Here is a 13,066-nt window from a genome sequence, read left to right as displayed (position 1 = left end):
CATCTGAGGTGAGTGGCATGGATCGATTGCATGGCAGCCGCTCAGCAGCAACAAATCTGGCCAAATCCCTTCACCTTAGACTGAGCTTAACGGAATTTGCCTCCTGATCCCTGGATTTTACTCCCACAGCCTCAGGGAAGAGGGGACTGAACTCATAAAGCTTTCATGAGGAAGAAAGAAACATGAAAGAAGATTTATTTTCATTGGTCAAATTGACAATAATTAATTTGGGTGTAAAATACATTGCTACAGAAAATATCACAATAATATTGACAGTATTTTATGCCACTGACTAGTGATGGGCGGATCAATACAATGGTATCGACACTCAGTTGTCACTTTTTGGGTATCGATCTCAAAAATATCAATATTATTTAATAGCTTTAAAACTTAAAACCACAACTCAACAATCAAAGTTATTAAACTAACACTGCCCATATTCATGCCACAAAACACCCCCTTTTACCCATCAGAATGGACTCTTCAAGACTTCCATCCAATCCACGGATTGTTGGCAATGACCTGCCCATCACTAGTCGGCACGGTGTCTCCCTCCACCTGTGTGGCGAGCAGGACTTTACCTAGCATAACAACACTGCACTGACACAACAACTATATACATCATTTGTTCTACTTTTTTCTAAATGCAACAAGAAGGTAAAATGCCACATACACAGCATCAGTTGTAAATAGTCCTATTATGAGACTTGATTGACAGCTACTCTGCAAATAGTCGATAGTCTATCATTATGCTTCATTTTCTTTTCTTTAAGAAAATGTCTTTGTTCGACAGGAAAGACATTGTGATATGGGGGATGAGAGAGAAGGGAGGACATGCAGTAAATAGTCATAGACAGGATACAAACTCACAACGCTGCAGTCGGCTGCACTTGGAGCCTGACATAAGTGTGCTGTGCCTTAACCACTCGAGCACCGGGAAGCACAAATCTGCTTAATTTTTATTCAATATCGTAAAACCCTTAAGTAAAGCTTAAGCTTAAATTAGATTAACTTGAAATGATCGAAAAAGACAGCAAAATACATGGAATGGCAACTCAGGTTCCTTCTGGACTTAGAGACGCACCAATACAAGCGTCAATATTGGTGCTGATAATGGAAAATTAATTCAGTTCTTTAGGTTTTAATGCAAAAGACCCACGTAATCTCAATGACTATATGGACCTCTAAATTATATTATAAATAATAGCAATTGCCTGTTAAAATTGTTTTATTAGTCCCTTTAGGTTTTAAAAAAGCTTTTAGGAGCATTTTTGACGACTAGTTTTAAAAAGACACGCGGTATCCTTGGATATCAGGCATTGGCAGAAGTCTTGGAACCAAAAAAGCTGCTCTACTGATAAACAATCATTTAAACCAGCAAACTATCAACCCATTCATCCAGGCACAGGACAGCAAACCTCTCAAATTGATGTAATAGTTTTGATGCTCTAATAATGAATTAAATGTCTTTTTATTTGTTTTCATGACATGTTACTCTATTCTCTGTGATGCAAGTTCTAGATATCCAACCACTGAAATATACTTGGCTTTGCTCATTTCACAAATCCTCAGGTGCCGGGTCCAGCTGTGTTAAAAGAAGGACCCTGGGGCCAGCTGAAGAAACTGCCTGTCGATATGAACAGAGATGTAATCAGGCTTTGAGGCACCTTTGACTCACAACTTTAAAGGGCTGTAGCCGCTTTGTATTGTTGTCAAAGGCAAAGCGTGACATAAAGTTAAGTTTAAGCTTTTAGCCATGTTAAAAGCTCATTCACCACATTTCATTAACATTTTCAAACTACAGATTCGAGATGCATATTAGTACTTTTACACGTCAAAATTATTCCATAAACGCTGGCAGAATTGTACGTTTTAAGTTGATTGTTACTTTCTGTGGTTTGTTCTTTTCTGTTATAACTCATTAATTATGTTACAAAATAATTATGAACTAAATAAATGACATTGGTTATTTGGTTATTATACTCTCCCTGACAATAATTATTTTAACTATACAGTATATGCACATTTTTGTCCCCATTTTGTCTTCTTCTTGGCTTGACCCAGAATCCTATTTTCACGGATATCCTTTGAACCAAGTCTTCTAAGTCACAGTTCCAAAACGAGGACAGTGAATCATTTTCTTTCTGTAGCATGATGGATTACAGCAGTGTCATCCCGTTCTCCATTTCCCCCTCGCACATTTCATAAACTACATCAAACTTTGTTAAACCCACAACTCATTTTAACTGTGACATCGTTGTTTGAAGAAGAAACACACCATTGTAGCAGCTCCAAACAAGAAGAGTACATTTACAAATGGTGTGAAATCCTGTCACAAGAGCTCAGATGGGAACACGCAGTGCAGTTAACAGAATCAGAGGGTAAACAACAACTTCTGCTGCTAAACAATATAGGCGAGGATAACAAGGAGAATTCTGGGAGCTATAAAGACAAAGGGAAGGGAAGTTGGAGCCAGTGTATAATTTACATCTTGGATTTAATAAACCATAAAGAAATCTAGCTTTTCTCCTGGGGCCTCTACGCCTGAAATATGAGATGAGAGGCACAGAGGGGACAAAGGCATTTGGAGCACTGCATCACACCACTAACTGTAGACTCTATGGATAAAAGGACACTTTTTGCAAAACAAATGTGTAGAAAGGTTTATTTACAGAGCAAAATGTTCAAATCATTAGACAAATAAGAAACTATTTATAGCCAGATATTTCAATATTTGATATTGCGAGTTCAGTTACAGAGCTTATATCAAGGCAGCGTTTATAGAACTGTTTGATGGCTCATAACTCTCATCCCTGTTGTTATTGTGGTACTCCGTGGGAACTTATACACTGCCTGTCCAAAAGAAAGGGTCACACGATCTAATATTTTCTAGGACCGCCTTTAGCTTTGATTACAGCACACATTTGCGGTGGCATCATTTCATAAGCTTCTGCAATATTAACATAACTATTTCCATCCAGTGTTGCATTATTTTTCACCAGTTGATCTTGTATTGATGATGTGAGAGAGTGACCACTGCACAAAGCCTTCTCCAGCTCAAACACTCCCACTGGGGTTCACATCTGTAGTACATCAGATGCACTTAGATGTTTTCTCTGCTCGATGCCAATGATTTGACATTTCTCAAACACACTGACATCTTTACTGATATCACATTTGTCTTTCCACATGGTTGTTTCCGAAATGAGAAGCCACTCGCTGCATCAGTCGGGTTCAAATACCGTGTCGCAGCTGAAAGACCATCACCTGCAGCAGAGAGGACCTTCTGTATTTGCTTAGTTGAATCCAAGTGGCGACTTTGACAAGAAATGTACAAGAAATGTGTTCATCCAAATGCCATCGTCTCACTGAACAGTAACGGATGAGCTCAGGCCACACAGCGGTCTCTCTATTGTCATGTGCTTTAATGTGCTTCTTATGCGTGATGTGGTGAATTTCTCTCACCTGCTGGGACGGACAACCAAGTTTATTCATCAGAGTTTTCTCTATGTGCAATGTCAAAATAACTACTGCAAATAACTACAAGCCAAAGCAGCCATTGTTTTAGAACGTAATGCAATTAATATATAAACTCCGTGTCGTCTTACTTTTTAACGTTTTTAATTGTCCACTGTGTAACCTGCCAAGGGACTACAGATGGAAATTAGCATGCTTTGCTCTAATCTGGCATATTTACACCTTAATTCACATGAGTTAATTAATACACACTGTCACTATCAAGTAAACAAAATAAATTCAAAATAATGTTTTATCCATGCACAACGCACGTGACGGTAGAAAAGCAGTAAGAGTGCAATAGCACAACAAACAGTCATAATTAAGTTCATTTAATTGGCAATCTTTATTAGTGGAGATTTGCCAATGGCAAGTATGGCACATAATTGAAACAGGACGACGAGAAGGGGTTTGACTTGAGAGGTGAGAGGGTGATGATTGGTGGAGAAGCAAAGTCGTAAGGCAATGAAGGAATAAGAGAAACCATTTTCAAACCAAATCCTTTTCCTGATAATAGTTATGCATTAAATCACATTATAGCAGAAGTTAAGTCTAGCAAACACTAAAATATTAGTGCTTTAGTATTCACCTGCAAGAATTTTGGTTTATGTTAAGCTAAAAACAATCGCCGATATTGAAACTTTAGCTCAATGTCCACGTAATAGTTGCTAACTAAGTGGTAATTGTTAGTTAGTGTTGACTAATTGGAACACTACTTCAAATTAAAGTAGTGTTCTTCAGCATTCATTAGCAATAGATGCTTTATTTGGAAGAAAATAGTTTATGTATTCAGCATCTTAATAATGGCTTTGGACCAAAAAGCCCTTTATGAATATAAAAAGAAATATAATGAAGCACTTATGCCTTTTACTGTTAGTTAGCCATTTATATGATGTCCCAAAACTCAAGTGGTACTTCGCCAACTAATGTGAGAAAAACAAGTTTGCGTACATAGAGTTAGTGAAATATAAACTTCCGTTGAGATAGTATTCAGCAGCTTAATATTGGCCTTGGACAAAAAAGCCCTTTATAAATACAAAACGAAATATAATGAAGCACTTATGCTTTTATTGTTAGCTGGCCATTAATGTGAAGTCCCAAAACTCAAGTGGTACTTCACCAACTAATCTGAGAAAAACAAGTTTGCGCACATGGAGTCAGTGAAAGATTAAACTTCTGTTGACATAGTGAGCCATACAATTTCATGAAACGAAGTGGTATTGCAAAAGCTTAGCACGTCCTCGGGGCATGTACGAAGAGGCTACTCACACACTCATGTGTTTTGGTAATTGCAACTGATTTGCATCATCTGCCTCCAAGTCACCAAAGAAATTGACAAAAGTTACAATTAAGAAGCATGTAAACAGATGTATGTTGTAAGACTGCATCACCGTGACGAGGCGGATTCTACTCAGCTCAAGGCTCGAGTAGAGAAAGCTACAAGCGCTGGCATGTGTCGACTTCAGAAGAGCAGATTCTCTGTGAAATGGGGCCTTGACCTCATGTCCTAACTGGGCCCCGGGGGTCCTCAGCACTTAGTACGCTCTCTGGTGACCTGCCTGAACTGGACCATGTTAGTGCTTATGTTTATAAGTGGTGTGAACATGCTGCCTCACAGGAGTCTCAAGCGGAGGCCAAAGTGGTTTCAGAGTGGGCACGGGAATGTCACTATCAATGTATGTTACAACAATGTATGTTTCACGTGTCATTGAAGAAAGCGTCGCTCTTCATAAGTTCACAAGCTCTTTTTTAATGTGCTGTATAAATTAAGCGTGACCTTCATTGTTGCAGCGTAGATAATGTGCATTACTTGAGAAAAGCAAGGCCACCGCTTGATTATGAATTTATATACACTGCACTGCAAATAACAATCGTTTTGCAAACTGATTCTTCCAGCGATCAATCGAGGACTTGTTTCACGTGATGAAAAGATTTTTACTAAATTTGGCTCAGAAGTGAAACCATTGAAGACCAAAGTGTGTTTTCATCAAATACACTAAATGTTCTGCTTCCTTTACATGCAATTGTGGCTCGATTTGAGTCATACAACCTCTTCTTTCAGCTCATGGCTTTGTATAAACCAGTTAACGATCATTCGATTACTAAATAATTTGACAGTTATTTAAATAATCAATATCCCTACTGTAAATGAAGATGAGTAAGTTTGCTCCCATTTTTATCACATCATCAAGTAGATAGTTTGATTCCAGTTCTACACAATTATTGCTGTGTATTATTACGCAATTATTGTAATTGACAGGAGCTGTATTTTTAATGTGTTATGTAAATTGTTCAGCCGTAGTCCAGGATTTTGATATGACTTGCCTCAACTGTGCTATGGGTATTATTTCATCCAACATTTTAAAAGTTTGACTTCATGTTTTGCAAACTTATTTCTTTCATACTGTATATTAATAGTCACTTACGCCCCTTTTCCATTAGCACCTTGTTGGCTCTTCTCGACTGGACTCGACTTGGCCCTGCTTTAAAGCATTTCCATTTGATGCTTCCTCCTCAGACCAGGTTCTTTTTTGTACCCTCTCCCCCCCTCTTCCCCCCTCCCCAAAGTCGAGCCAAACAGGGACAAAATCCACAGACCGTGTAAGTGTAATGTTTCTGCAGCAGGAGACCGAAGCTGTGTCCTCCGTAAACAGACTGCGCACTACGATTTATAAATGTGAGATACAAACAGATAAACCACAGACATGAAGATAATCATATAACATCAGTATGATCCCCGGGAGCAAAGACTAAACTATCATGGTGAAAAAGACTGCACACTTTACTACGACATTAAACAAAAGTGGTGCTAAAGCTAGCGTAACTTGCATCCTCTGTTTCCTCTTGTCCAGAGTAAAGCCACTCGCTTCGGGACGACAAAGAAAACAAGGGGAGCACTGCACTTCTAGTTTAGATGCATGTCCAAATTCTGTATTTATCATTTTTGAAATGCAGGGCCATAGTGCAGATAAAAGCTTAAAACTACACTAAGCTGCACAGGAAGTGAGTTTACTGTTTAATCTGCTGGAGCTTCACTGACTCTTCCAGCGTGGATTATAAACAAAGTCACGTAAAGATGTTTTAGCTATGTTTTGTGGACTGGGTGCCATAGAATTGTTTAGGAAAATATGATACGGACATGGATAAGAACGCTGGAGTTTAACTTTAGCTCGAGGTGAGTAATAAACGTTTGTCCTGTTCGCTAATCTCCGCGTTTGTATCTTTCCTCTGTGTCTGTAAATCTGTCTGCTTTGCTCTGCTTTATTGGTGGTTACTGTGGCAGTTTTGCTGACGTTTTATAGTTACTATATCACAGAGCAGCAGTTGTCATGTGTTTTGGCTTCTGTCTGTGGAGCAAACATCCTTTCGAGTCTCAAATCATTTGGGCTGTTTCTACGGCCAGTTTTACACAGCAGCACTGAGCACCAGATATAATGGAAATGCAATCGGGGCTGAGCGAGGCCACGATCTCAGAGCCGAGCCGAGCAGAGTCGGGACTAATGGAAAAGGGGCATAAGGTACGTGGTGACTAATGACAAGAATGAGGTGCTTGCAAATGCTCTCAAAATTGTTAGGATCATGCCTACTATACTTACAAAGAAGTATAATCAGCAGCTTCATGAGTGAATATGCAGATTAAACTGCTCAGTCACTCCCAAAACTCCAGATAAATCACTTCACGCTTTCTCCTTTTTGCTGTGATCTAATTAGCAAAACTCGTCTAACAAAATGAGTCCACGTAGACGCCGGAGACCAATTAAATGACAAAACGACAACATTTGTAGAGCCACTTCAGTTATGCAATGTTCAAAAGTCCTCGTCTACAACCAACTGAAACTAAAACCCTGTAGAATGACACCTGTTATTTATTAGAATTTTGTAAAGATCTGACATTGAGAATCAAACGTTTACAGGCTTTACACATCCATCCAAGCGTCAGTCGGAAAAATCGCATGCATGTGAAACCAATGGACACACAATGGACATCCACTTCCTCATTGCTGGCCACACGAAATTCTCCCCTGATTGTGGCTTTGGACTTATCAAGCGAGCATACATGAAGACCAGGGTTGACACTTTGGAAGACATCGCTGAGGTTAGTTTATGTTATTTGACTACTGTAATGTGTAAACATTAGCCTGGCAAAACTTCAGTGCAGATATTTTTCTTCTGTTCTAATTTTTTTTTACAGTCTCGCCCTTGTCATCAAGTAGTGGAAAACAGCTCTCCTGAGTCTCACCTCAATATCCCACAGCTTGTTGGAACGGCGGATGGCAAAGTGTTCGTCAAGAACTTCGACTGGCAGAAGCATCTGAGTCCCTTCTTCAGACGGCTTCCAAAGATCAAGAGCTATCAGCACTTCAGGTATTTATATTCAAACAAAAAAAAATAGTTAATGAGTGTTTCATGTGAAATAGTTAGCCATTTCTTAAATGTCCTGTTATTTGCTTACAGCTTTGATGCCAAGAGACCAGGTGTGGTGCTTGCGAAAAGTCACTGTGGAGCAGAACCAGTGGAATTTCAGCTACTACGCACTACAGCTGTTCTGCCTCCGGTTGACAATCTCCATGTCCTGGTCCCACCTGGATTGAACATTGACAGGCAGACCTATCTGCATGAAAAAATCAGGCCTTTCTGTGCTGACGAGGCAAAAGACATCACATGCCGAGAGTCACAGCACAGAAGACGAATGTGCAAAAGAGGCTGCGGACGTAATTGGACTCTGATGGTGTACCTATGATGTCTATTATCTCATATGTTGCAGTTCGTATACCTGGCCCTGGCATCTGTTTATAAGAGTTCTTCTATTGAGGGTGTTTTTTTAAACTTCCTATAAATTATCTGTCCTTTCCCCCTGTATCTACTGCGTTGTAACATTAAAGGCTATCTTATCTTATCTTTTGTTGTTTGTGTTGAATCGTTCAGTCACCTGTGAATTATGTTTACCGACAAATGCAATGAACCCTATTCTCATTCTGATTCTTTGATTCTATTCAGGGCCTTTTGTAATCCAAGTATTTCCATTTTAATATAGTAACTTCTAATTCTGATTCAAGTCCAGTTACCATCAATAACAACACTCCTTGAGTCTTGAGTGACAGCTGTAGGGGGAGGTGGTGTCAGTGTGACAGGGGGGAGGGCTTATCTCAATGAGATGCAAATGAGCCCCGCCCCCTGTGACTCTGGGCTCACTCCGGTGAGAAACTTTGGAAGCCGTTTTCTCAGTGAATGGGTTTAAGAGTTGTATACATTCAAATGACCACAACTTACTCAAATATTATCAGATCTACATGAGTGAGACATCATTGGAAAGCTTTGAATTCACACTTTCAGAATCTGTGAATAACTCAAAATGTCTCCGGGTAGACATGTAACTGGATTGGCCACGTTCAGTCACATATGAATAAAAGATACCGTGCAACATTTGAAAAGATTGTCATACTTCACAGAACCTTTGCGTCCCCAGTTTGCTTCCTGTACAGCAGAAATGTAATGGGAAATTCCATGAACAAAATGTCAAATCTTAAAACATGCACGCTGCACATTCCACACCGTCAGAGATCTCTTTCATATTTAAAAAGACCAGAGTGTCAGAGGCTAACAGACATTTATACATTTGAATAATAGCACAGGCATTACCGGTATGTCTTTTCAAAGCCAATTGATAATCCAGGGTCTTGGTCAAGAGTGGATGAGAGTGCCTAAACGACCCTCTAATCACCCTCTAACTAATTCTGCTGTGCTCTTCAATGACAACACCAATTACCTTTCCATTACAAGGGCGACATTTCTGTGGCGTGTAACAATGTAAACCAGAACAATGCTTTCCGGTGCTGTCAATATCCTGGCATTCATCACTGCCTCCAATATGTGATGAATTGAGGCAGCGCTTCACGAGGGAGCAATTATCGCTCACAAGTGTTGAGGTTCTACCCACTCACTCGCAGCACGGGGCCTTGTTGTTTCCGATCATCTTCATAATTTACAGCCTACTTGTGCTCGTCTTGTGAATAGATGCCTGTAATAACCCGTATGTAACCCCTGTCTAATATGCAAATGCAAATGCGAAGCGTAGACTGGCCTCATCTGAACTGAGAAAGAGCAGTTCCTCAAATACCAGAAGCACTCAAAATGCAAAATATGTCAACTCTATTTACGCTTATTTGGCTAAGATATACAAAATGTCATTCAATACGTCAATTGGACAATCACTTGTTTAGGTCAGGACTGGACCATTTGGATAAAGGTGCAGAAGCAGTTGTTCCAGCACCAACCCAAATGTCAGAAGATCCATTCCCGCTCGTACCACAACATACTGACACGTCAGGCGACAACTAACCATTGTTTCAGTAGTCGACTGAAATAAACAATATTTCAAATGAACATTGAGAATCTTTTAAATACATTATCAACAAAATAAACGTTGAAATGTGGTGACTGAAGGCTCCTAGATTGAGAATGTTTAGGAATAAGGTATATCATTGAGTAAAGTCAGATATTGTATGTTCTTTTTTGACATTTTGATTTAATAATGCCACTGTACAGAGTCTGTATAGTCCAGATGACAAGTACGCTTATCTAAATACAATATGATTATTTTCTATAGGCAAGAAGTCATGACTAGTCGAAGCATGCAGCCTACTGACAAGACATCAGCCTTTCCTCTGTGTGAATCTGGTGTGCTCAAGAGTAATTGGAGGCTGTTGGAGGGACAGTGGCACAGATTGGCATCCTTGCTCCTGCTAGTCTACCCCAGGGCAGCTGAGGCTACAGTAGTAGCTTTCCAACCCCAGGTTTGGAGTGAATGAACAATGCCCAGTATTTAAATCAATTTAAATCACATATTATCATTATGATTAAAAAATACTTTTCACCAAAAATGCCCTAACAAACCGTTTAAATTACATTTAATGACAGTAATTTCAGTGGCACTGAAATGGGGCAAATGATCATGGTCTCTAATCTAACTAATCAATTCATGAAATAATTGCCAACTAATTAAGAAATCAAAATATATTTTACTGGATTATTTATAGAGAAGAAGATTTATGACTCACAGTAATTGTGTGAAATGTGTAACTTTACTTTTTTATCTAAACTCTTGTCTGTAATTTCACTTCAGTTTTATTTGGGAAACATTTTGCAAAAAACTCATATTCACATTTTCTTTTGTGTTTTAAACAACTAAGCAATTAAGCAAAAAGACTAATACATTTGCAACATAATCATTAGTTGCAGCCCTATTTTATTGTGAAACTAAAGATTTTTTACATCACACATTTTTTGGTTCTCAAAATGTATCCAAGCCTGTGCATTTATCTGAATAATATATTTTTTTAAATAAACCCAAATACAGGGTAATTGTAAATATATGACAAGTTTGTTCAAACGTAATGTAATAAATGTCCCTTTGATTACTTTTCACATTGAATTAGATACGAGCAAAGACGATGCATAAGTACTTATCTGATCAAATGCATGACAAAAAATTTTCCACTGCAAAAATCCATAAGCAGCGACGTAGCAATTTATCTAAGCATTTTCCATTCCAAGATTATATCACGGGCACAAAGGCAGACATTTATCTCTGAACAGAATCACATCTGCAAGTATACACTGCATTCATTATAACCATTTTATTCTCATTGATAGTAAAACAATGTTTCAGTGGGAACATAATCTCTCTTGGACTTTCTCACAGTGCAGTTCTCCGCCTCTGCTCCTGTATGGGATATGTGGGATCATTTATCTGTGTAATCCTGAACCTTGGGCTCAGTAATCCTTAACTACAAAGGGAGTTTGCAGTCGGAAAGTAGATATAAATTCATACAAGAGTGAAAAATGTGAAAGGAAGATGAAGGCATTTGAATAGTGAAAGTGAGAGAGGTATAAGGGAGTTAAATGTACTTTTCTTAAATGTTGCCCTTAGCAGTTTTGTCAGGACTGCTCCTGACAAATTGACCCACTAGTAATGAAAGATTACCAGTACAGATATCACCATCAGCATACTTTTTTTCTCACACCCACTAAATTCATGTCCTTCTTCACTACATCCACTATTCTCCTATTGGCCTTCCAAAAGAAGAACAAGATAACAGATACAAGGGTTAAAATGAGTTTCCTTCAAAGGATGACTGGATGCCTCCTTAGATATAGTGTGAGAGGCTTAGTCACAGGAGCTCAGAGTAGAGCCGCTACTCCTGCATGTTGAGCTGATGTGGCTCGATCATTTGTTCAGGATGACTCGAGGTAGACTAGAGTTAGGGATGCGTACCGCTACGTCGGACCGGATCTGGACTTGTAAAAACGTTTCGGTTCATGGCCAAAAAAAACGAAACCCCGGTGATTCGGTTCTGGACTCATATAAAATATAGCACTCAAATACTGTATCCTTTTTGTTCTAGAATCTAGACCATCTTAAACCTTCCATTGATCGCGAAATTTACGCTGGAAACGACGTAAACACTGCCATGCGCCGCTGACCCGAATTAGCGACGCACGCGTCTTCCGGGCATAAGTTGAAGCCGGCGAAATAAGTTTAAAGATGCGAGAGACGGGAGCGCTGTCGAGCGCTGTCGAGCTGCGCGGAACCGTGTATCCACATGTGAATGTTGAAGTGAAGCGTGTATCCACATGTGAACGTTGAAGTGAAGCGTGTATCCACATGTGAACGTTGAAGTGAAGCGTGTATCCACATGTGAATGTTGAAGTGAAGCGTGTATCCACATGTGAACATTGAAGTGAACCGTGTATCCACATGTGAACATTGAAGTGAAGCGTGTATCCACATGTGAACATTGAAGTGAAGCGTGTATCCACATGTGAATGTTGAAGTGAAGCGTGTATCCACATGTGAATGTTGAAGTGAAGCGTGTATCCACATGTGAATGTTGAAGTGAAGCGTGTATCCACATGTGAACATTGAAGTGAAGCGTGTATCCACATGTGAATGTTGAAGTGAAGCGTGTATCCACATGTGAACATTGAAGTGAAGCGTGTATCCACATGTGAATGTTGAAGTGAAGCGTGTATCCACATGTGAACATTGAAGTGAAGCGTGTATCCACATGTGAATGTTGAAGTGAAGCGTGTATCCACATGTGAACATTGAAGTGAAGCGTGTATCCACATGTGAATGTTGAAGTGAAGCGTGTATCCACATGTGAATGTTGAAGTGAAGCGTGTATCCACATGTGAATGTTGAAGTGAAGCGTGTATCCACATGTGAATGTTGAAGTGAAGCGTGTATCCACATGTGAACGTTGAAGTGAAGCGTGTATCCACATGTGAATGTTGAAGTGAAGCGTGTATCCACATGTGAACATTGAAGTGAAGCGTGTATCCACATGTGAATGTTGAAGTGAAGCGTGTATCCACATGTGAATGTTGAAGTGAAGCGTGTATCCACATGTGAACGTTGAAGTGAAGCGTGTATCCACATGTGAATGTTGAAGTGAAGCGTGTATCCACATGTGAACATTGAAGTGAAGCGTGTATCCACATGTGAACATTGAAGTGAAGCGTGTATCCACATGTGAACATTGAAGTG

The 13,066-nt window shown here is 39.4% G+C and overlaps 1 protein-coding gene across 1 annotated transcript in view; it reads right to left on the bottom strand.

Moving 5' to 3' along the window:
- LOC140368289 (matrix metalloproteinase-17-like) overlaps positions 1 to 13,066 on the bottom strand; it is a 161,762-nt gene that overhangs the window by 97,520 nt on the left and 51,176 nt on the right. The gene's annotated exons all lie outside the window — the stretch shown is intronic.

Source organism: Eucyclogobius newberryi, unplaced genomic scaffold, assembly GCF_026437365.1.
Source record: "Eucyclogobius newberryi isolate DKJ021-1_F unplaced genomic scaffold, fEucNew1.0.hap1 SCAF_2, whole genome shotgun sequence".
Lineage (NCBI taxonomy): Eukaryota > Metazoa > Chordata > Actinopteri > Gobiiformes > Gobiidae > Eucyclogobius > Eucyclogobius newberryi.
Note: the sequence above shows the minus strand (reverse complement) of the source record. Positions and strands in the feature narration are given on the sequence as shown.